Genomic DNA, 24,264 nt, shown 5'->3' with positions numbered 1-24,264 from the left:
CTGCGACCTTCAGGGGGCTCCTGGCCAGACGTGCTAGACACAGAAACTTGGTACCAGAACAGAATAAAGTCACAGGTGCGGCATGTAGCCAGCATACACCAGCCCTATAGAATATTACAGATATAAGCATCTAAGTTCACTTTTAATTATTTTTATCATTAATGTGGCTTATCTGCAATGATAATATACTAAAGTATAGTAACGGAAAAAGGTCCAAAGTCAGGCAGAACCAAGCAAAGCCACCTGACCCCTATTAAAAATGAGAGAGAGAGAGAGAGAGAGAGCGAGCTCAGGCATAGTGTTTATTACTATCTGCTGCCCTCTTGCTGTTAAATCTGTGTGACACCAACTACCAGGACCCAATTGCCCCCCCCACCTCCCCACGGCAAGGGCCGTTTTGTTTATGAAGGAACCATTTAGCTGAAAGTACTCTAGCTGTATGCTTAGTTCGGGTCAGAAGGTGGCGCTGGCGAGACAGAAAGAAGGAAAGGGCCCAGATTACAGCTGGAGGTGCTGAGATGGTATCCCCCCCCCCCCCCCCCGATTGGAGCTTTGCTGAGTTACTCTGTTACCCAAGAATCCCACAGATTGTACAAGGCATCACACCCCTGACCATATTTGGCAATTGCCCTACAGAAAGCCTCCATGATTGGCCACCCGTTCTTAAAATGAAATTAATATTCATGGAAGATAGTGAGGATAAACACACACATACACAGACACACATACAAATACATGTATTAAATATTAAGCCAAGATGTTTACTACCTCAGTAATAATTACAGCACGTTTCTGCCAGTGAAAGGACATGATGTTTAGAAAGGTAGCAGAGGTCCGCCACTGAAGATCAGACACAGATCAACGCACAACATATCCTATGGGAATATTTTTATGTAAACAGTAAATAAGAACACATCAGTGGAGTCAGGTGATGATGTGTACAAGGTCAGGCCAACGACCCTTAGACAAATTCGCTCACCAATATTTCATAATTGTATTCAGTCAATTTTTCACCTGTCGGTCTGAGACGTTCAGCTTGCAGAGGAGAGGAGTATGAACCTTGTGTTGGAGAATGCGTGTTATTGCTTTTCGAGGGAATTATATATCCACTGGATCCATTTCCTGTATATATGCTGTCAGGGCTTAGCATTGTGACCCAGACGGCATGCTCTAATGGTGTCTGTATTTCTGGGGATTCGAACCCTTAATGCCTCATTTTAAGCCCTGAGTTTGCTCATGACTTGCATGGAAAGTAGCTTGTTTTACATACATGATCTACACTGGTGTTTATTTTAGCCAAACGTGGTCAGCAGCAGCAGCACAACACGCTGTGCCTGGGAGGGTGTGGACCCCATCTTATTTACAATTACATTTACTTAGCATTTTGCTAAGACATGTGCACGTGAGAAAGCGTGGTCAGCCAGAGCCTTGCTCAAAGGCTCAATGGTGAAATCCCCCTACTAACCACAAGATTTGAACCCGCAACATTCCAATCATGGGCACAGAGTCCTAACCCTCTAAGCCACACACACCACCCCAATTATTATTGAGCAGACACATGCTTTACACAAGCACCGTACAAACACTATATACAGCTGAATGAATATCGTGCTCGGCAACATAAAAAGCATGACCGTTCCTAGCACACAGACCAACACGTTCCACGATGCAAGATGCCATCTTTAACCCCCTGCTGGCCAAAAAGAATTACTGCAATCTGCTGGCCCAAGTATCAAAACAGCATCTTATTAAATTAATGTGTGATTAGGTTTGGATCTGGTGGAAATCAATCAAAGTTAAAGCAAAGAGCAACATGACTACATATAAGTACGATACTTATAATTCACTGGTACTTACCGGATATCAATATGCATCAAGAGCTGATTGGTTGAATTTCCCCCTAAATATTAGGGTATTTATCTGATAGCTAGGTCAACCCGCCTAACAAAGGTTTTTTATTTCCCATTAATGGATTGGAGGTGATGGTTTTCCTGTGGAAGTGAACATTAGATGCTACAGCTAGCCGGGACGAGGCCTGAGGGGTGGACATGACTACCTACTATAAGCTCATCCAGGAGGACTTGCAGCTCATACCTACATCTGTTAAACCACTTTCACAGCTAATTAAATAACCGCTTAATTAGGCAGCAGCTCGTTCTTACTGGAGCATTCAAGGTAAAGTTACGCAAGCTGCCGACAGCAGAGACGCCCACCTGAGTCGCAGACCCTTCCGGCTAGCTGCCTCCTTCCACAGTCTTCTCACAGCTCACTTTTCATGCTCCTATTTTCTAGCTACAGACATGTGCATGTCAAGGACTCTACATGAATAGTGAGCGATACTGAAATGTTAGCAGCCTTAAATGTTATCCAGCCACCGTAAATTTTAGTCACCTTAAATGTAGGGCTGCAGCTACTGATTATTTTAGTAATCAAGTATAATCGATGGAATAATCGATAGAAATCGAGTAATCAAATGAGAAATACTTTTGTCTTATGAAAGACCAAAAGTATCTATTCAAAAGAGAAAAAAGGTAATGTCCCATTCACACATCCCATGCACTTCAGGGACAAAGACTGGGGTTAATAAGGGTTAAAAAAATGGACAAACATACATTTTTATTTTATTTCAATGATTTTCTAAGTAATTCAACATGAAGGAGTCGAAATAATGTGAAAAAAGCACTTTTTGTTCGAGCCCTGCTTACAAATGCAATACTTAAAAAGCACATGTAAAAATACTCTTTGCCGCAGAACTATTTTTTTTTTGGAAAATAAATTACCACAAAATAATTTAAGCTATTTTGCCATAAATGTTTGACTTGAGGTGAGCTGTAAACTGATATCTTAATCAGGTATATTAACATGGCATCAGTGCAGCCAACTGTAATTATGAAGCCGCTGATAATCAGAACAACTTAATATGTAATTGACAAAATTATCAGTGAAATCGGAAAGTTAGTCTCCATTGCTGGCGAAGCTACCTTCGGTCATAACTATAAATTACGAGAAACATTAACAGCTAATGCTAAGCACAGATAAAAACAAAATATTTAGTATATTAATGACAGCTAATGTATTCATGTAAAAAAAAAAAAAGTTATTTTAATCAACATACCACGTAAAGTGCTTGGTAAGGGATGGAAATGAATGTGATTCTATGCTGTGAATGTCAATATTTGGAACTATTCACCGTCCCCATGACCCGGAAGTTTGCTGGAAATTCCTCCACCTTTTTTACAATGGGCCCCTATGGGAGTGATGCCACTCAGTTTTTTGTACTGCTCTGCTACATGCAATGCAGCATAAGCACACTGTGCAACACTAATAATCCTCCGTGTGAAACACAGTGATCACTGAGAAGTACACAGTTGTGGGAATTAAAAGAAGTGTCAAGGCAAAGAATTTGCATCAATGATTTTTTTTTGTAATCGAATTACTCAAGTTACTCAATGAATTGTTGCAGCCATACTTAAATGTTGTCTAGCCGCCTTCCATTTTAACCACCTTAAATGTTATCTAGCCACCTTAAATGTAAACTAGCCACCTTAAATTTTAGCTGCCTTAAATGTTAGCCTGCCAAGAACCTCCACATATTGGAGAAATCCAAACATTTATTCCAGTTGACACCAGGTTAATATGAATGCCACTGGATTTTAGTAGTATAATACTGCAAAATCCCACAAGAGTGAGAGGTGCAGGACCCTTTGTGGGGGTTTAAACCAGACCGTATCCCTTGAGTGTACATCAATATGAAAGCATATGTTGATATATTATTAGCTAATCACAACTTTTGATTAATAAATATATGGTTAAATCCAGTCTCGACGTAACGTCCTACAGTGTGATAATGATTAGCTAATGGGTAACTTCAGTCTGCGAAAACCCACATCACCTACTTAAAATAAAGGCACTTCCTGCAGTCTACCAGGCGAACATGAAGAGCTAAAATCTTTGGGTCTAGTACTGAAAATAAACAAAAAGCCCAGAGGCTGGAATGTCAAACACACACCACAAGACCAAGCATAACTTACAAATGTTATTACTTATAGTTTACTTTCATTTGACTAATATGTAGCTGTGATACCAACCATTAGCTGGCTAAGGGGGCGGTTAGGGTAACTGCCACTTTAACCTCAGCATCTACTTGTCCTACTTGTATGTTATTGTATATGACATGTATGATGTATATATTACATGCATGTGTGTTACCTGTCCTCACTATTCTGTAATTTGCCGTTTGCTTTTATTTATTGTTCTTTATCGTTATTCAATATGTTCAATACGGTATTAAAATTTTCAGGGAGGTACACAAGCAAATATTTCATTGTAGGAGAGCCTGGGGAGAATTGCTGAATTGTTTCATTTTCATTTTATGACATGGAGCAAAAATGAAAGCAAAAAAATTGTTTTTGTTTTCCATTGTTGAAGTGAAATTGTACTAGTTCATTAAACATCAGCAGTGTTTTTAGGGGACACTAAGTTATGCAGGACGGCTACTGTATTCTTTCGAACAACTGACCCTGCTCAACAATCGTCCCCGGTCTCCCTACTTGTACAAATGACAATAAAGCTTTCAAAATCATCAATCCTAACTAACAGATGGTAACCATTAGGCTGAGTCCCTTGCTTGGGCATTATAGCAAACCAACTAAGGTATGGCAGTCAGTTCACTAAAAAACCAGGGACAGAGAGGGTGAGTGAAAAGGAGCCATGTGGGGAAATGTGGCTGATCTTGAGCATTTGGGTGTAAGGATGAGTACCGCGTGCATTTAAGACAGAAGCACAAATAACAGCCTCCAACTGCAAGCCCTGGATTTTCCTGCATTTAATTATATCTTATTTGGCAGCCAAATAAAGTGTTTTTATTTATGCGCTAGTTTTAAGAGAGGTTAATTTGACTGTAAGAGCGTAAGTGTTTAACGGTACTCTAGGAAGGCAAGGTGGGCCAAAATGATAATCCAGGAGAGGTTCGTCTTCAAGTATGAACGCATGCTGAATTCTGAATTTGAAACTATTTTTCAGCCACCACCTTTTGCATACCAAATTCCCATGAAAATACTTCTTCGGAAGCAATAAGAGGGCTTCCATCTCCTAAACGGACCACAACTTCAATCTGTACGGAGGTCAGGGTTAAATGCCAGCAGGTTTTAATCAAGTGCCATGTTATCTGAAATGACCTTAGTGAGTCTGTTCCTCAGGTTAAGTGGGACGTCCATCATGGCCATTGATCTTTTAGATGGGGGCAGTGGCTCCAGATCCACCCCTACTGGACAGAATTGACCTGCAGGACAAACCAAGCCCACCCTTGTCACCCTTCTGCTCTTTAGCAAATGTGAATAGGATCATATATCCACCATTTATTTACACATCCTCACTGAACATTACAAATAAAAATCATAACACTCGTTTTAAGATCAGTTGCCAAAGTTCTGGAGGTAGGTGTTTTCTCAAGTCCCCAGTGTGGCCAGCTTAGCACGCTTCCTGATGAGAGGGCAGCTAGCACGCAAATCAACACCCATCTAACCTCCCTACGATCTTCATGCCACTCCGGTCTTCCATAATGAGCTGGGAATAGCTAACCACCATAACCAGCGAAAACCTCTGATGAGGCTTGTCGTGACACCAAATATCATTAGACACTGTTTGCATTAAAAATAAATATGTTTTGTTCACTTTTATTAGCAGGGTTAAAGACTTACTGAAATCAGATTGCCATTAGACACAATCAAATCTAAACAGCAATTAAAACATTTCTGGCCAAAACATATGTCAGTGCTCTTACTGATCTGAAACTCTGGGTTCACGCACCACATCAGTTACTGCAATTTCATACCATTTCCGCAAGCGTGGATGAAAATGTAGTTCGAGCATGAGCACGTCCCCTTCAATGTTTCGGTGAACATATTAGCGACTAACATATTAGCCACCCTTTCATGTGAATGACTTTAGCTCATCACACCCCCCACCTCCCCAAAACTGAAAACGAGAATTAAAAACCTACAAGTTACAGACAAGTTTCTAACTGATGGAAGAAAAAAGGCTCATTTTGATTCAGTTGTCAACGACCAATGAAAGATGGCTGCCAACAACCAATGAAAGTCAACCGTCAATGACTCATGGAAGTCAAAGGCCAATTGAAGTCAAGCTATGTTAGGAAGACCAGTGCTCAACTACCAATGACGACTCAATCACCTCAAACTCCCAAAAAGACAAAACTGAATCAAAAATTACAAGGAACCACCAACTCATGAAAACACTCCCAGTCTTCAAACTTTAGCCTTGAAGGGGAAGTTATTAGCACTAGACGGGCTACTTGCTACACTAACCACAGCAATGTATAGTCATAGGAAAAAAGAGGTCACAATCTTTTGGCACATACAGTGTCCCACATGCTTTTAGACTCATCCTACCTCAGAGAAACACAACACAACATAGCCAGTGAGCAGGGGGGGTTACATTCCATAAACAGATATCCTTAAGTGCATAAGAAGCCAATTTGTTTCTAGAAATGTTGTATATCTGACAACAACATAACATGAGGAAGCACTACCTACATCAAAGAAGTGACAACAAAGATAGTGACAAGGTGACAAAATAGCTAAATCAACAAAAAAGTGTTGATTTAACCTACATGCATAAAATCAAAAAGCAAAATTTAAGTCTTTAACGGGAAGAAAGCTTCAATTTTACCAGAAATTATATAAGCTATGTGACTGGGTGGTGTAGACTAATTTCAGGCCACCTTCTAATGTCTACTGAAATTTCAGAAAGGTTAAAATTTTAAATAATGAGAGAGAATTGAAAAATTAAAGAATAAAATAAGGAAAAGTCATCCAAATACTTGTATATATGACTTATCTAGATATCTTGCGGCCTAACAAACTACAATAAACATAATCATATGACATATAAATTGCTGAATTTAATCATTTATGTATCAACTTTTTTGGTTGTTTAGATGTCCTGCATTTGACCCATGGATCCCTACCAAGAAAATGTGATGCAACCGTCACCCAAAGGGCATCTGCAATGATGTAAAAGGGTGACTTTCGCACAATAACAACACTGACACTTCATGCCCAATAACTTCGTGTTCAAACCCCATCAGCCTTATTTGGGACCATTCTGTCTAGTGACACCATAATGGAGGACGCCATATGACTTAGTGGGTTAGGACTCTGTGCCCATGATCAGAAGGGCACTGGTTCAAATCCTGGGGCCCGCAGATTAATGCCAGCGCTGGGGTCTTCAGCAAGGCTCTTAAACCCCTGAGATTTCCAGGGAAGCTGCATGCCGACTGACCTCGTGCTCGGACACCAAGCTTTGCTCTCACCGGTACGTATGTGAATATCTAAACAGCCAGCAACAAGGTTTATGTGAAAAGGAGTGTTCCAGTGTACTTGTACAAATGACTAAAGCACAATTTCATTATTTTTTTCCAAAAGCTCTTCTAAGCCGGTTCCCTAACGATTGCAAGTCCACTATTCCAAATTATCTACTACATCCCAACCTTTCGAAGCAAGCCTTCTACTTCCTATATCTGGATGAGCCCCTGACACCCACCCTGTTGGCCAGGGTGGGAAGTCCCACCTAAACCTTACCAAAAAAATCAGTTCATTCATTGAGCTTCCCCCCCCCCCCCACCTCCATAACACTAAACACCATCTCCAGTCGGAGCGTCATAACCCAAGGTCCCGAAGATAAACCGTCGCCAGAACGAGCAACAACAATTCATCTCTCTCTGAAGCCAGAAAATCACATAAGTATAGATGCCAGAACCTGTAAAGGCACTGAAGAGGAAATCCACTGTTGTTCCTCAAGTACCCTGGTGGTCATGACAAAGAAATACTCCGTTTTTGCTTAGATGAGTTTTCCTCACATCCCCTTTCCTAACATTCTGAGCATTTTGCAGTTCCTTACAATGAACTTCCAAGGTACATTCGCTCATCAGGTGAACCAGCTTGTCTTTATGGAGAACCGAAGACTCTAGGAAACCAAGGCAATGCAACCTACAGAGCTTTGTTGGGACCACTTACTTTCTCAGGATGTTGAAGACTCTAAGATGTCTGAAGCTGTGCAATCGCAAAAGATTCACGAAACAGCAGTTCGATCTTAGAGTTCTTAAGAATACTGATGTTTCCAAGTAAACAAGCTCAAATGTCAACAGATTTTAGACTTCTAGCTAAAAAAAACTGCAACAGTGACTGCCTGATGGCAGTGGAAGGTGACATTTTTTGGAAGAATTAAACATGTGGTGTTTTTGCCATTCAAAGTGCATAAAGGAAATGGCAGTGAAAAAAATATATTTTGGGTGGTACTCAAAAAACAAAGCATTCACAACAACACTGATCACTTTAAAACCAACAAAGGAGATTTACTGTATTACTGCCTTATAGGTATCAATTGTAATGCAGATTTAACCTGTACTCTGTAAAAGCAAAACAGCTAATTTTAATGTTTTAAATATGGAATAAAGAACATGTATCACAATATAACTTAAGCTTTATCAAATCTGACCAATAAACAAGATAATGCACCCTGAATGATATTAAAAATACAGCAATCATATTCAGAATATATAAATTATCCCACTTTCCAAAATAGTGAATTCTGATTATCACAATGATTAAAGTTCTGACCATCATGAATTCATTTGCGTGTTAGCCATGAACTTAAAAGATACATTTTCTAACACTTTGTTGCAGGTCATACTCCCGGCTTCATAATTTCATAAATCAACAGGGACTTTCATTTCCAACACTGCGTATATCCCTGTTATTCTGATGATGAGGGTAAGCCGTGGGAAATCACCCTAAATAACAGCTTTAATTCATCGATACTGAACCGGCCTACATATCAAACAAAACGGTATAACAACGTTTATACATTATGTCTAAATCACAGGTTCCAATTATGTTTTCATAGGCTACCGACTGCAAATCAGATCCAAATTGATTTTTCAATTTCCAGTTGATCTCAAATTTATGGACCACGTAGAGACGTCGTTTTACATGAATGGGGTTAATCTGGATTTCGCGGATTCTGACGGGCAGATCAACAGAAGAATGTTATCCCTATCTCTTTCGTCGATGCATACATAGCTAATCAATAAAATGTATGACATAACTGGGCAAAAAAAAAATAGACCCATGTGGCACTTGTAAAACGGAAAATGCTGAATATGTTATGAGAATCAACAAAAAAGACACAAAAAACGTGAAATGAACTGAAGGCGTACTTACTTAGGTACGGAAAATGGAAATACTGTATCTGAAAGATGAAGATGAGTCTGTCAGTCAGGCTTTGTCATGCGATGGTGATGACCTATAAAATACAAAACACTGTGTCCTCAGTGAAGATACATCTTAATTTCCCGATTCCATTTTACTGCCCCGATTTATCAAAAACCTCGTCGTGATCGGCGACATTCACTGGCGTTCCTTTAACTTTATAACATACGTGCGATAGCTTAACCCACAAGCAAACTATGGTGGGCGCATCATTCCCCCCCTTCCTTCGTTCACTAGTTAAGTGTAAAGTTGACCGTCTGTAATCGCAGCACCGACACTACGACATAATGACACGCAAGACCGTAAAATAGATACAGTGTATATATTACATTGAAATGTCAGGTGCGGTTTGACTGGTAGGAGATGTCCACTAATTGCAGCAGTTTGCAGGTAGGACCGGACTAGTGCTGCCTTGGCAAACCGGAGGTGCTCTTTTCTTTCCACGCTGTCGAGAGAAGTGGCAAAACGAGGCGATAATTCACCAACGCGTCGCCCCCACCCTAAAGGCCCCCTTTAAGGGGGGATTATTCCCTTCATCGGAAGGTCCCCGATCGTCTCCCGTCGGAGGCTATCTTAATTTTTAAGTGCAAAATGTCGATCTGGGGGTCTGACAAGACAGACAGGGCGAAAGAGAGTCCATCTTGCTTTGGGGAAAATGAAGTATAAATCTCACTCCTGTCAAAAAGTCCGCGGACGGCATTTTTCTTCTCCGCGGCGGAAAAGGTGGGCAGATCAGCCCCCCTCGTTACTTAAAGTCGGGGTCATCGCTGCAGACGGTTCGGGAGACGCGGTCTACCTGGCCCGATCCGGGCTCCGCGACCGGTTGTATGGGATCAAAGTAGCTAAGCTAGCCCCGCTGGCCTCCTGATGCGAGTCGCCGTAGCCCCCGTGTCATTAGCAGGACGTGCAATGGGATTTTCTCCCACTAAAGCTCCCGGGGACACTTTGTATCCGACTTTTACAATTTTTTCCCCCTTTTTCTCTCTCCCCCTACCTCTACTAATTGAAGTCGATTTCTGTTACAAAATAACCATGGCAGGAGGAGGACTGGGGGGGGGGAAGTGCCCGCGCCGCTACTGAGCGATCGGCTTCTCTCTTTGCCTGTGTCGTACATATTGTCTCTATATTTTGCATCGTCAGTTTTTAACCCCAGCGCTAAGTATAGACGAGTGTCCTAAGCGATGGGGAGGTGGGTTTTTTTGCTTCTTTTTCGTGCAAATGACCGCCGATCGAGGATGGAAAAAAAATAAAAAATAATCCCAGATTAATAGGAAAGGCAGCGATCGCGCCCGTTCGTAGCTGCCAGCGACGGGTGCAATTCAAGTGGGCACGATTTTTACGCCGGATGACCGGGTGCTGCTCGGCAAAAGGCACCCGGGTCTCATCGAGGGATGAAATATCTACAAGTTTTCTGTCATGACGGCGCTTGGATGTCAGCAAACTTACCCGTGAAAGGCAGCCGAAGCGCCAGGGCCTTGTCATTCCAGCCGCCGATGCACCTTTAAACTTATTGACACATCGTAACAGTTCAAGCTTTTGCTACAATAACACAAATAGCAGCCAGGCACCTCTGTGCACTTTTTCTCTCTCGCTTTTCTTTTTTTCCTCTTCTTTCCCCCTGCCCGGATGAACGCAGCCTCCTGCGTTAAAGCGCAACACCGCAGAGCTCAAGTCGCCCAAGTAAAACTAGGAAACGCGGCGTCCGTCCACCGAAATAAGGCACTTGTTCAATTGAAATCGACTGTCGTACTTTCGTTTTCCTCGAACAATTTTCTCTGCTTGTTTTTTTCTGTCCTCCTCCCCCCCTCCGATCGCTCAAGTGTTTTCTCTCTCTCTCCTCTCTCTCTCTCCCCCTCTCTCTCCCTCTTTCTCTATGCTCTTGTGCAGTATGTGGATGTTCATAGCTTGGTACTGACTGGCCTAGCCGTGTAACATCATCCTCTCTTTATGCACGTATCTGCTGCAAAAGTTTTTTTCTTTTTTTGATCTGCAGTTTGTTTCGGGGGGCCGGGAGGAAAAAAGTCACTTCGGGAGTGTCACCAAACTGGGTGATCAAACTGATGACTCTGACCACTATCTTGCTTGTCGTGTGTGACTACTTAATATAGCTTCCTGGGTGTTGTGTTAGTAAATGTTCGGGTAAGTAGAAAATAAAAGTGCACTAGTACAAGTATGCCTGGACAGTACTTACCAGCGACAGCTCACCCGGTGGAAATATTTGTAAAGTAACAGAAGTGGTGCTCTCGGAAGCCGTTGTCCACCTATCTCACCCTCGCCCAGTGTGTTTCTCTGAACAGTTTTTGCAACATACAGTACTGTACATGCACTGAGTGAAAATATATATTTTTTTCATGTAAGGCTGCCTGTGATTGGACGCCGGCGTGAAAGACAGCCAGGATCAGCCACACAGGTAGCCTTTTACAGTCCAACGGCGCTGAGAGACAGTGAGATTAATGTAACATCTTCATAATGTTATGGACATGTAAGCTTACCCTGCACAACAGACCAGGTAGGGGGAAGTACGAGCGAAATGCTCACTGAACTCATTAGTGACGGCAGGACGGTGAAATGGAGGACGATTTGCCGCGTCTCCAGTCACACACAAGCGGTTCCCCTAAGCCTAACTGCGAAAGAATCAGCGGCAACAGACATTGCATGTTCATATTATCGTAAAAAATCGAGCTACGTCCTGCCAAGTTAACCGTCCAGACTGAGTGCTCGGATTCATTTACGAGGTATGTGACGTTTGAAGATGTATGTGCCCAAAACTCGGATAAACACACAAATCTCCACTGTTCTGCACTTTTTTCCTCCCTGACGGTCGGAGAGGTTGTCTCTTCCCCCCCCCCCCGCAGTTAAACACTAACACCCCCCCCCACCGATTCACAAGATCCGAATCAAAGGTTTGGGATACACAGTTCGATTAATTAATTTTGGTCAGTAATGAGCATAAAACGGGGCGATGACGCACTTAATCGCCTTGCTCTGCTTGGCGGCGGACTGGCGATCGTGCGAAGTTGCATGGCCTCTGCTGCCATTATAATGGCTCGTCCTGTGTAATTACACTGCCGGACACCGTCTTTTGTTGGCTATAAAAATTAAAGATGCAAAAAGCATTTAAAGCATGGACACCGAGCATAGCCTCGGACTCAGTCGCGACATATAAAGAGAAAAATATTTCCAAACCCGAAAACGTGCCGTAATGAGAGCAGTTTGTCATACTTAATCTCTATTTGACGCTGTCTCAGCAATGTCAATCGGCTCCAGAAAGCCGTGGCCTACTGTTCTGCTCACACGATCTACTCCGTGGTAAGAGTTTTATAACTTTAGTCAAAAAATTACGTAAGTAATGAAATAAAGGCGTAATTATTTTAAATGCAGTTATCACTGTTATTGAAAGCATGGTTCCCCGGTGCCTATGGATATAGAAATCTATGTTACACAGTATAACGGGGGGGGGGGGGGTCTTGTAGCTTCACGGTCGGGAAAAACCTGAATTCACAGAACATATCTAAAAATCACTCAGCACAATGGCCAGTGTTTAGATAAGTGTCACATGATTGTCCTGCACAAATTAACCATTTCCCAGCAATTCGTGTCATCAAGTTCCATTTGAGTGGTTTAATACTGAATCTGCAGAAATATTCTATAAACGTCATTCATTTATGTATTATAAAAATAATCATGTCATTTTTCAAGAATATTGATTATATTTCATGCTTTGTAACAATATCTTTTCATCTTAACATGCTCTACTTATGTTCTCACCAGCAAGATTCTGTTTTCCTGACATGCAGAATTATCAAGGTGCTTATTCGTTAATTGTTTCGATATCTTCCCATTTAGGTTCCTCTGATGGTGCCCTAACCTTGCCAGGTCTTAATTTCTGTAGATCTCGAGCTGTAAAAGCACTGAACTGGTATAGATCAGTGTTGGTAGAGGTGTTACTATCCAGTCTATTAAAATGTCTTGAGAGTAAACTATTAGCTGTGACCAAAAGCTATAGAGATCTTTATGGTGCTGGTCAAGTGTTTTACTGCATAATAAATGACGTAGAAATGGGGTGGACTTAGCAGAATCTGCTGTGAACTGTCTCTTGGATTGACACATCAATAAAGGCATTTCTTGACTCTAAAGTTAAAAAATACACATTTGGCGATTGATTTTGCAGTCTTTTTTGACTTCTAGCTGAAAACTAGAACAAAATATAATTGATAAGACACTGAGGACCTGAAATCAAGTTTTAAGATTACATACATGATGTGATTCGGTGGAGATGCACAAACCCCCAGATAGAATTTCATTTTTGAAATCTGAGTAATGTGCCTTTTAGAGTGGGTTGCCAGCTGTTAGCCAAGATTCAGCTCGCAGGCTGATTTAAGACCCCTCCTCCAGTTGTGTTATTTCGAGTGCTTCTAATCACAGTCCTCACCAGGTGCTTTCAGCTGGACCTGCATTTCCTACACCCCCCGAAGTCTACCTTTGCTCTACAGTCAGAGTGCTTATGATTGAGATACTTTTAATAAACATATGACACTCCAGTGACTAAGAAAGCTGCATCAACTTACTGTCAAAGTACAAGGTGACCAGAAATCAAAAGGTGAGAATTTTGAGAGGTTTAATCTTTTTCAGTAATGGGAGATTCTACAGGCCAGCTTTGTACAAACAGATACCCAACTTTGCCCAAATATCCAAATCTTATCCAAATAATGGCTAAAGAAAATGTTAATTCCCTTCAGCAAGCCAAAGTCAGTGACTGCTCTGTAAAGGAAAAACAGAGTGGTTTGCAGGACAACGTAACTTCAGGAGCAATGAGTCGAATTGGGGATGAGCAGCCCCTCTGAAACATCGTTGCATGGGTGTCACTAACCCCCTCCTGTCCTAGTAACGTGAAGCCACTCTCATAAATCCGTAACAAATCACCAGTGTTTACCTGATGCTGTGTGGTGCATGCTGATATTTTTTGCGCCTATTTGCTGTGGTGATTTGTATGGTAACCGGCGTGCCGCAAAAGGTAGGAGGAGGTCAGTGATAGTATATAAATCCTCATATACCATACAGTTATAATAAAGCTTCACTAGCATGTTGACACTGAAACATCACATGACCATGTGGACAGCCAATCAGAAACAGGCAGTTGGATTATCATCATTTATCTGTGGAATACACCCTTTCTAGTGATCTTGGGATAATATCGAGGCATCATTGGTGTTTTCTCTGCGTCACAAATGTCAGGTATTCAACATTTTTGATAGGGTACCAGATAAAAAATTAGACACTTTTAGTAGTCAGGGGCAATGTGTAGTATTTTTAGAGCTGACTTCCTCTCTGGAAAAAGAAACTGTGCTATTCACCTATCTATCATCTAGCTTCTTCCACTGGTCAGGGCTGTAATGAGGCCTGGAGCCTGACCCAGGGAGCACATGGCCCAAGGCAGGGGGACACCCTGGATGTGCACAACATTCATCATCTCTAAAGTATTATTTTGTTCTTGTCAGTGATTTTGGTTGAATGACACTACAACCTACATTAACAACACAAAACTGGGACAGAATGACAACATTCTAGTATCATTCGCTCATTTATTATGTCATATGTCTGATTCATTACTGTGTTAAACCAATTTTTTCGCAACATAGTTGTTTTATTACTTAAATCATGATGTTCTAAAATGTACAGTATGAAAGTAGTGATTTTGTGTCTATGCAAATCCCCAATGTACCAATACGATGAAACAACATGTATACATTTCATTTAGCTTATTCTTTAGGGAGCATAAGACTAGCTAGCACAAGACTAAGGTTACCTGACAGTAGTAATAAAGTGAAAATGAGAAGAACGAGATTCTAAACTGCCAGTTATATAGTACCTCCAAAGATGGACTTCGGTTTGAATATAATGCTGTGTATTTTATTGGTGACTAGTACAGTGTGATTTGGCACTGGGGCACATTCTTTATGTAGATTTTATTTTATTTAGCAGGTGCTTTTACCCAAAGTAACATACATTTTTTTTAGAGAAGGCGGAGTCAGCCAGTCACTAAGGCAATTGGGGTTAAGGGAGATCTGACATGGTGTCCGAACCCACTGAGCCACAAACTCCACTCTCTTATGTTAGTATTTGTCTTACCCTCCCTGCTCTTTCTGAATTAGTAGTGCCTCAGAATGCTGACTTTCCTCACTTTGAGTCGACGCCCAAAGACCCTAGTGAGCCATCAAACTGCCTTGAATTTTCTGCCTCGGTCACAAAACGTGTGTGTGACAATTCCAAAGGCCACTGCGCGATAGGGAGCCTAAGAAATTTGGAACATGGTTGGATTGGTCTGTGTTGGGGGCCTAAAATCTCTAGAAGCTCCCCAGTCTGTACACATCTCCAGAAGGTTGTGGGTTCAAGTCATCTTACCAGCAGCATAGGTATATAACTTTTGGGCCCTGAACCATAGTTGCTCCAGGAACACTGCCAGACTGAACTCTCTGATCCTCACATGTATGTCACTTTAGACATAGCCATCATTTAAATAAATAAGTGATTATTTTCCAGCAGCCCCTCTGATGGCTATGTGAGTATGCAACATCAGATGACATATTTATTATTGAGGAGTGCACTAATTATTATTAGGATGGTGCACTGGTTAGCACTGGTGCCTTACACCCCTGGGACTGGGGTTTGAGTCTCTGCCCTGCCTCCAATGTGGAGTTTGCATGTTCTTGTTATTTAGAATTAGAATTTTAGAATTTGGTGATCAGTGGTCATTGTCAACACACCACAGCACACAGTGTGCAACAACAAAATGTGTCCTCTGCATTTAACCCATATGTGACTTTTGTGACATAGCAGGGGGCAGCTAATGCAGTGCTTGGGGGTGGTACCTTGCTGGTCAGGGATTCAAACCTGCAATCTTTCAATTACAAGTGCGCTTCCCTAACCATCAAGCCACCACTGCCCCAACCAGTGGGGTTTCCTCCTGGCTCTCCAGTTTCCCCCCACAATCCAAAAACATACTAAAGTGAATTGGAGTTACCAAATTATGTGCGTGTGTCTGTGTGACTCTATGCACTATGATGGACTGGTGCCCCATCCTGGGTTATTCCCTGCCTTCCACCTGTAGCTTCCAGGATAGGCTCTGGACCTACACAACCCTACATAGGACAAGTGGGTATAGAAAATTCATGGAATTTACCCAGCTGCAAAATATTAGCATTACATATTTCCAGTAGAAATTGGTTAATAATAGCTTTTAGTAAAATCCAGGATACTGGCCATACAGTCTGGTCCAGCTCCTTTAGTACTCATGCTTAATATGCTTAAGGTACTCATTAGACCTGATTTAACTGTTTGTTTCATTGTATTAGTTAAGGCTGTTCAGTTAAACCATGAGGTGTTTTTAAAACTGCCCTTATATGCCTGATTTTGTAGAACTTAGTGAAACTTTTAGGTGAAGTTTCTCTATGTGATCAGAACCAAAATGCCTCCTGTGGCGGCCATATTGGTGTTTTGCAGTTCCTCCTTCCTCCTGTTACAAACCTCCCTCTTAGCAGCAGCCTGCTGAAGGTACAGGCATGATAAGTGCATCACCATTATCAGAACAATAACAACACAATTACTTCAATAATCATTTCATTAGCAGTAATTATCGTAGCTCTACGTTTTTTTTCTTTGGGTATGTAAAGCATTTAGCTGAATTTCAAAAAGTAGCAGACTAGACCTCCATCGGATGACCTTTCGAATAGAACCGGCACCTACAAAAGCATTGTCAGCTGTGTGTGGCCGTCACGGAAAGAGAATAAGACAGATACAAAAAAACAGCTTCTAACCAGGCATGGGAAATGTTTAGGATAACATGTGGATGAGAACACAGGGCAATCACACTGCAAGCGATCTGCAGACACCAGTCCCCCGAACAGCGTGTTTTTGGGCTATGGGAGAAATGCGGGCGGTGCACCCGTAGCAAACCCACGTGAGACCATAGAAACTGCACATGCTCGGATTGGGGGAAGGAGTCCAGCCGTAACACATACTGGAACTAGTGCTTGAACGTTATTATTTAATGCATGACTAAAAGCAGTACAGCAGAAGGTTTGTCTGGAAAAAGGCTCATTTACAACCGCGTACGTGTAACCGACTTGGTTATTGTTCATGGATTCCTGAACATAAAATTATTAAATAAGACGTTAAAATATGTAAATTGATTGAATTAGTGTAGCACACCCTGATTGCAATAAAATTTAACACGTGCACGCAGTGTACCCCATTTCTAAATATTTAAGAGAAAAATTGCGGTGGTTAAGTTGTTGCCATTTGGCTGAAGATTAAGGTGCATTAATTATATATGTTTTGTGATGGTTATGGTTTATAAATTACCAAAAATACAAGCTATTTCCCGTCTCAAAAAAAAATCGTGGTGCACGAATGAAAGTGACGTAAGATGTGTAATTCACTAAAATGAGCAGTCAAATGTTGCCAAGCGATTATGTGAACAACGAGTCCTGGTTCGTTATTGCCTAATACATTAAATCATTTAGTGATTGTATTATATTTCGAATAAGAAAAACTGGAAGAAGGGAGAGATGAGCTTTAAGCGTTTTACTCTCCCGCGGCAGTTAGCCTGCAATGAGATGGAGGTACGACCCTCAGTACCACAAAGGAAAATATCGGTCAAAGTTTAATCTAATCCCAGCAAAGGCCAACAGGCTTGATTCACGGCATCATTTATCAATGGAATCCACTCATGACTAGATAAAAGCTGATTTACTCTCCTATTGAAAATGTAAGGGTATATAAGCTTACAATGTATTAAATTCCACACTATAGGCCTATATGTTGTTTCCTCTCCAGCGTTTTACATCCATGCTGACCACATTATGTTGAGTGGCACCGTATTAACCATGCACTAAGAAACATTATTGAATTATAATCGGCACTTGTCACGGCGATACATTCTTTTGCCTCTTCGTTTGTTGATGGGAGATAAAGAAAAATAGCCGTAACCTCCTTCTTCCCGATAAAGAAATTTAGTGCTTATTACAGACCGTATGGTATTTTAGTAGTAATTTCCCCGGTGCATCTCTTGTAATTTCAGTGTTTAATTGCATAACGAATCTGTCATTTTCCACGTCGTGATACGCTGAACCCTTACTGGTAAAATGTGTACAGCAAAATTTGTTTCATTCGTTTGCTTGCTTTTTGTTTGCTTGTGAATGAATATGTAGAGCAAATGTACATCGTTTAATTATAGTATGGCAGGAAAAACGCATTAATCTGAAGTAAATAGTATGTTTGATAACTGGCACCTTTAATAAAGACATGCTTGGTGAGGAGATAAAAAAGTGGAAGTAGATACAGACAAGAAGGCTCTTTGTGTTTTGCGAACTTATGAGATAGGTCATGGCTGCAGTATCGTGAACTAGACGGTGTATATCGTCCAGTATTATTTTATATACTAATCACATTGCGGACAGGGAGAGACACTGTCATCTAGCCTGACTGGAACAGAACTCCCACATGAGACCAAAATGGAGGCTGCATGGAGGAACCACAATTGAATGTCTGCTGTACACTCGGAAGGAAATTCAGGGCCATTTACTATAGTGGCTGCTCCCCAACACGGTGCATCCCAAGACACAAACATTTGTTTTTAGTGAAAGTAGCAGGGTTGCCAACTCATCAACGCATCTGGTGTGACAGTCACACTTGCAGACTGTCACGTTCATGCAAGAAATCATATGGTAAATCTGTATTATTCTGTTATAAACCTAAAATTAGCTAGCACTGGGGCAGTTTGCAAACCCTACATACTATTTCCAAGGTAATAAGACTGTTACATACATGTAAATGCGTGTGCAGCCTTGTCTCGAATTGAAAATCTCACTCCAGCCAGCTGACCCAAGTTGGCAATCCTGATTGAGGGTTGTTTCAGCGATCAGAGAGAACAGAATGGGTCTGATAATCTGGATATCTATAAACCATTACATGAGAGGGCATCCTGACACTTAAATGGACCATATTTAGAACAAGCTTTGAGTAGATTTCGTGGCATTTTCATAAAAAGGAGAAGTGTGGCTCCAGGAATTAGACCACTGTGCTTCAGGGTCTGCGGAGTGATTTTACCATTGGGACGCTAATCTCAATCTGTCTTGGGACCCTGCTTTTCACTAATGTATGTTGCTTTGGACAAATGTAAAAACACTGTTAAGACCACTGAAGTCGCTAACCAGGATTTGAAGAATTTCTCTTTGCATCCCATTTCCAAGTGTATCGAAGGTGACAGCAGAAAGTTAAACTCAGTTATGTGGGCCAGCAAAATATTTACTACCTACAGTACAGAAATAAAATATTTGTTTAAAAACAAGGGCAGATTGGTTTTTATTGAGTAGGTATGTTCTAGTATGAAAAGGGGCTTTTCCCAAATGTTATTAGCACATAACAGATAGACTAATCTTTTCTGAAAGATGGGACCTTAGTTTGTATTGTATGTGCGATTTGATTTTTTTCATGTGAGTGTATTATGGTTACCTGCAATCATGGTTTATTTCCTCTAGACAGAGGTCTTGTTTCATGAAAGGTCCTTTAATTTTTGAGCATTAGTCTGTTAATAATGGGGGGGTGCTGTGTCGCCTGATAGGTTAAGACGCTGTGTGTGTGGTCAGAAGGTTCAAATCGCAGTGATTTTGCTATTGGGCCCTTGAGCAAGGCCCTTAACCCCCATTCAGTCTAGAGACGGCAGATATATAACCGTAATGTATGTCATATTGGATAAAAGTTTCTGCTAAATGACACTAATTTTACATTATTGTTTATTAGCAGCAACAATCATCTTGCCCCAGCAGAACTTTAAAGATAAATGGTGATGACACAACTGGCAGAAGGGATGACTCGCCATGAATACACAAAAATAAATTCTATAAAATCTGTCATTTCATCAAAAGGCTCATAAGTATCTCCCGGATCACACACAGCATCGGTATTTTCCTGCATGGTATTCGGCAGTACAGCCACCTTAGCTGGGAGAATGCACAGGAAATCTTTGGCTTAATGATTGGAATCCCAATAAATGTAAGACCACTTCCAATGGTGAACATCAGCTTTATTCACTAAACTTTGTGAATTTATATCTTAACAGTAGCACAGTCGACATAGTAAACTACCGACAAAATGAGTCCGAACGGTCGATTCATAAATGTTAGTATTTTGATCTTTAGCACCCCCTAGTGATAATTAAATGACACTACCTCGTACACTGGCTTTTTCGAATCGTTACTGATTTCAGCAGTAAGATTAAGTATGCCTTTTTTGTCATTGTACAGATGCACCATTTCAGATAAATTAACAAATATTTTTTTATGTATAAACAACAAAAAAAAGAAATCTGTTGACATAAGATAGCTATTTTTTCATTAAGTATCATCACTTGTTCTTCAGAGCTTCTGTGGATGTGTGTTTTGGCTTTAATTTGGTTTCTGCACTTACCCATCCATTTTCTATACTTGCTTGTCCTGTGCAGGGTTCTGGGGGCTCGGAAACACATCAAGAAAGCTACGGGAACGACCCAGGATGGGGCACCAATCATGTGCCCACATAGTATAATTATGAGTTTGACCCCCCTAAACCCCCCACCCTGAAATTTGTTTGTTCTCGACAAAGTGCGTAGCCAGGCACTAAAATAAGTTTGGATCGCTCTCAAAATTCATTTGCCCTACAGCCAAGCCATCGCAGGGCATACGGCCCATTCACACCTATGGATAATTTGGTGACTCCAAGTCATTTTAAACGTGTTTTTGGATGAAGGAGAGGGAATCCTCATGGGGAATCCCCACACCAAGGTAGACCATGCAAACTACACACACAGAGCCAAAGTGGAAACACAAACCCTGGTGCCAGAGAAGTGAAGCAACAACTGTGCTATTCCGTTCCTTTAAGTACAACCGTTACAATACTGCAATACATTGTTTCCCTTTAACTTATTTAACGTACTGTTTTGCGCCTTGCGAACACATCCATAGTCGTAAAACACAATTAGTAGCCTATTTAAATGATTAATTTAAATAAGATTTTGGCAAATATAAATTTCCCTTTAGCTGAGGGACCAGAAATAATATAGTATTATGCTATTGCTTATGTATCAATTAACTGCAAACTAAGTCTTAGTTATCACCATTAATGAATCTTGAGACATATTTTCTCAAGCAATTCCTATATTTGTTACTATATCTGTTAATTCTGTAAAGCTTTGTGAACTACTGAAGGAAAAAGTAATGAATAACGCATGTGAAATACTGATCTCATGTTTGTTCATCATTAATGAATCATGATGTATTTTTCATCTTAAGCAGTTACTATATTTGTTACTATGTCTGTTAATTCTGTAAATCTTTGTGAACTGCTGAAGAAACTATTAAGGTATTACTGAAGGAACAAGTAATGAATAACACAAGTGAAATCACTGATCTTGTGTTTGTTTTTCATTAATGAATCATGGTGCATCTTTTATCTTGTAGCTACTAGCCTATATTTGTTAATAATTTGTACTTCAGTAGTAACTTCAGTAGTATGTTTGCCCTTCTCAAGTGACGTGTTACTGAAATTGCTAGATACATCCTAGAACTCACTGCAGCAAGAATTTTTGATATTTTTTAAAAGGAGCAAGGCCTACATAAAAGTTATGGATCATAGAGGTGATGTTTATACATAAAACATTTTTTTTTTGTGTACATACCTGTGTAAAATTAAATTTAATATATATATTTTTCAATGTGATTCATTGTCAGTGATGTAAATGTAGACCAAAAATTTATTACAAAATAAACAGTCGCTTGGTTTGTGAAGAATATTAATCATATTTTCTTAGAAACCCCAATTTCACGATGGCAGTGGTATCCGTTTTGTACTCCCATCACTGGCATAACCTTTCGCATCCGAACTTCTGTAATCGATCCACGGACAAATCGTTTCTTTTCAGCGCTAAGTTAAATTCATTTCACAGCGTGCTGAAAGATTAAGGCTCCACGACCATTAACATAAGTCTGCGGGCATCTCCTTCAAAACAAAGTGGGACCAGCTTCATTGTGACACAGTTCTTCGATTTGCGACATGTCTGATAGTGCAGATTTATAACTGGGTTTCAGGCAACTAAACTAGGCCTAACAGGAGGTGTAAATACTGACTTTTACTACCTAGCTGAACAATTTATTTTATGGCTGCATTGCTTATAATGTGTCAGTATAATAATAACAATAATAGCCACTGCAACAGCAGCAGCAACAACAACAACATAATAATAATAGTGCAATAATTTAGACCTACATCGAAAATCTGAAGGAATTCTGCAAGCCTAAATCTTATAGTAAGGAATATTTAAAATTCAGTACACTCTATTAAAGGCTGTGGCATCACAGAATTGGAGCTGTAACTCTTTAAGTTTGTTATGTAATTGTGAAATGCTGGTTAAAATTTGGGCTAACTCATGAAGTATATTTCTTATATTAGTCAGGTTTATAATATTTTTGCTGTAATGCATAACAAAGTTTATGTTTTATACTATATTTTTCTCTCCCTCCTGTCACTTTTTTATGCACAGGGTTATGGCCGGTTTATTTAGGCTACTTGGCACAGTGCAGAGACGGTAAATGGCGCGATGAAAGGGGCGCCCTTCTGCCTGTGACGTCCCTCCTGCCCTCCCTGCTGCTGTACTGCTGTTCGTTCTGCCATCAGAAGCAGCACCTGCCTGCCACACTGAAACTCAAATCTTAAAAATTGGACTGTGTAAATTAGGATTTTGCCATCTTTTTCATTTGACCACTGCTGGCCCCTGGAGGATGGGCTCCCCCTTTGAGTTTGGTTCCTCCAAAGGTTTCTTCCTTCTAGGAAGTTTTTCCTTGCCAATGTCGCCTCTGGCTTGTACACTGCGGGTTTGGGCTGGGATAATGTAAAGCGCTTTGAGACACTGTAATGTTGTGAAAATGCGCTATACAAATAAAGTCGAATTGAATTGAAGTGTCAGACATCTTCGCAATGATATACGGGGTTCTTCTCCAGCGCACAGGGCGCTTATGATGCGTTTAATTCGGATTGTACCGAGGCACAGACCATGACGATGTCCGTGCAAAGCGGGACTCGCTACCACAGGGTGTTATCTGTCGGTTTGGAATTACATGTCCGCTGGGGGGCGCTCTGTGCGTCTTTCCGAGTCCCGCCCCATTGCAGGTGGTGCGCTATTCGCTCCGTAAAACCGAGAGCGCTGCCGTCGGGGTGGGAGGACTGTTTGGCACAAACGAGAAAACCGGCGTAGTTGTACGGCAAAGTCTCCTTATTATAGTTCGACTAGATGTTTTTAAACGCCATGCCATTTCTGTTTGGAGTGAAAACAGTACATTGCACGGTATGAATCAGAGTGCCACCGACGGTATTTTTATGGACCTTGTTTGTTAGCCTACTTGGTAGATCTGTCGATTTTTTTGTCTCAAAAGTTCTGTTGGCTTTGCGGTTAAAACAACAAGTCCAAATGATCGGGTACGGTTTCTCATAACTTCTACCGCTTGGTATTGCGATGAATGCTGGGTGATTACATTTCAGGGTCGTTGGGGAATACGTCGTTTTTTGGTTATGACACGTGTACTGAGATAAGAGCAAATGAGGAGAATGACTGTTTTGAGTCTTTTTTCCAGTAGCAGAGGAGGGCGACACATGGGAAGAATTCAGGCAGCACACATTGACTTTGCCAGGCCAGCTTCTCATTGGTTGGGTGGAGGTTTGTGGGTTACCACTGGGGGGCGCCGCTGCGCCAGGCAGAGTGGCGTTGCGACGTGGGTCATGCGGTCATCCCTGCTTCCGTCATTTCAAACTGCCTGGGTCAGGGTACGTGGTTGGTCCTCAGTCTGTTATTGATTAATCATATATGTTAGAGAGAATCAAATATTTGTAGCAGAATTGCAGCACAGCGACAATAATTAAAAAATGTCCGTTTTATTATTATTGCTTT

At 41.0% G+C, this 24,264-nt stretch overlaps 1 protein-coding gene across 7 annotated transcripts in view; it reads right to left on the bottom strand.

Moving 5' to 3' along the window:
• bbx (BBX high mobility group box domain containing) overlaps positions 1-11,714 on the bottom strand; it is a 46,526-nt gene extending 34,812 nt beyond the window's left edge. Inside the window, exons 1-3 of one of the 7 annotated variants that reach the window (XM_023835080.2) lie at positions 11,482-11,713; positions 10,737-10,796; positions 9,243-9,324 (exon numbers count right to left, since the gene is read on the bottom strand). The gene's annotated coding sequence lies outside the window, so the exon portion shown is untranslated. The other 6 variants (XM_023835085.2, XM_023835083.2, XM_023835082.2 and 3 more) reach the window with 6 other exon arrangements.
• Between the last annotated feature and the right edge of the window lie 12,550 nt (positions 11,715-24,264).

Source organism: Paramormyrops kingsleyae, chromosome 6 (assembly GCF_048594095.1).
Source record: "Paramormyrops kingsleyae isolate MSU_618 chromosome 6, PKINGS_0.4, whole genome shotgun sequence".
Lineage (NCBI taxonomy): Eukaryota > Metazoa > Chordata > Actinopteri > Osteoglossiformes > Mormyridae > Paramormyrops > Paramormyrops kingsleyae.
This window is presented reverse-complemented; position numbering and strand designations above follow the sequence as displayed.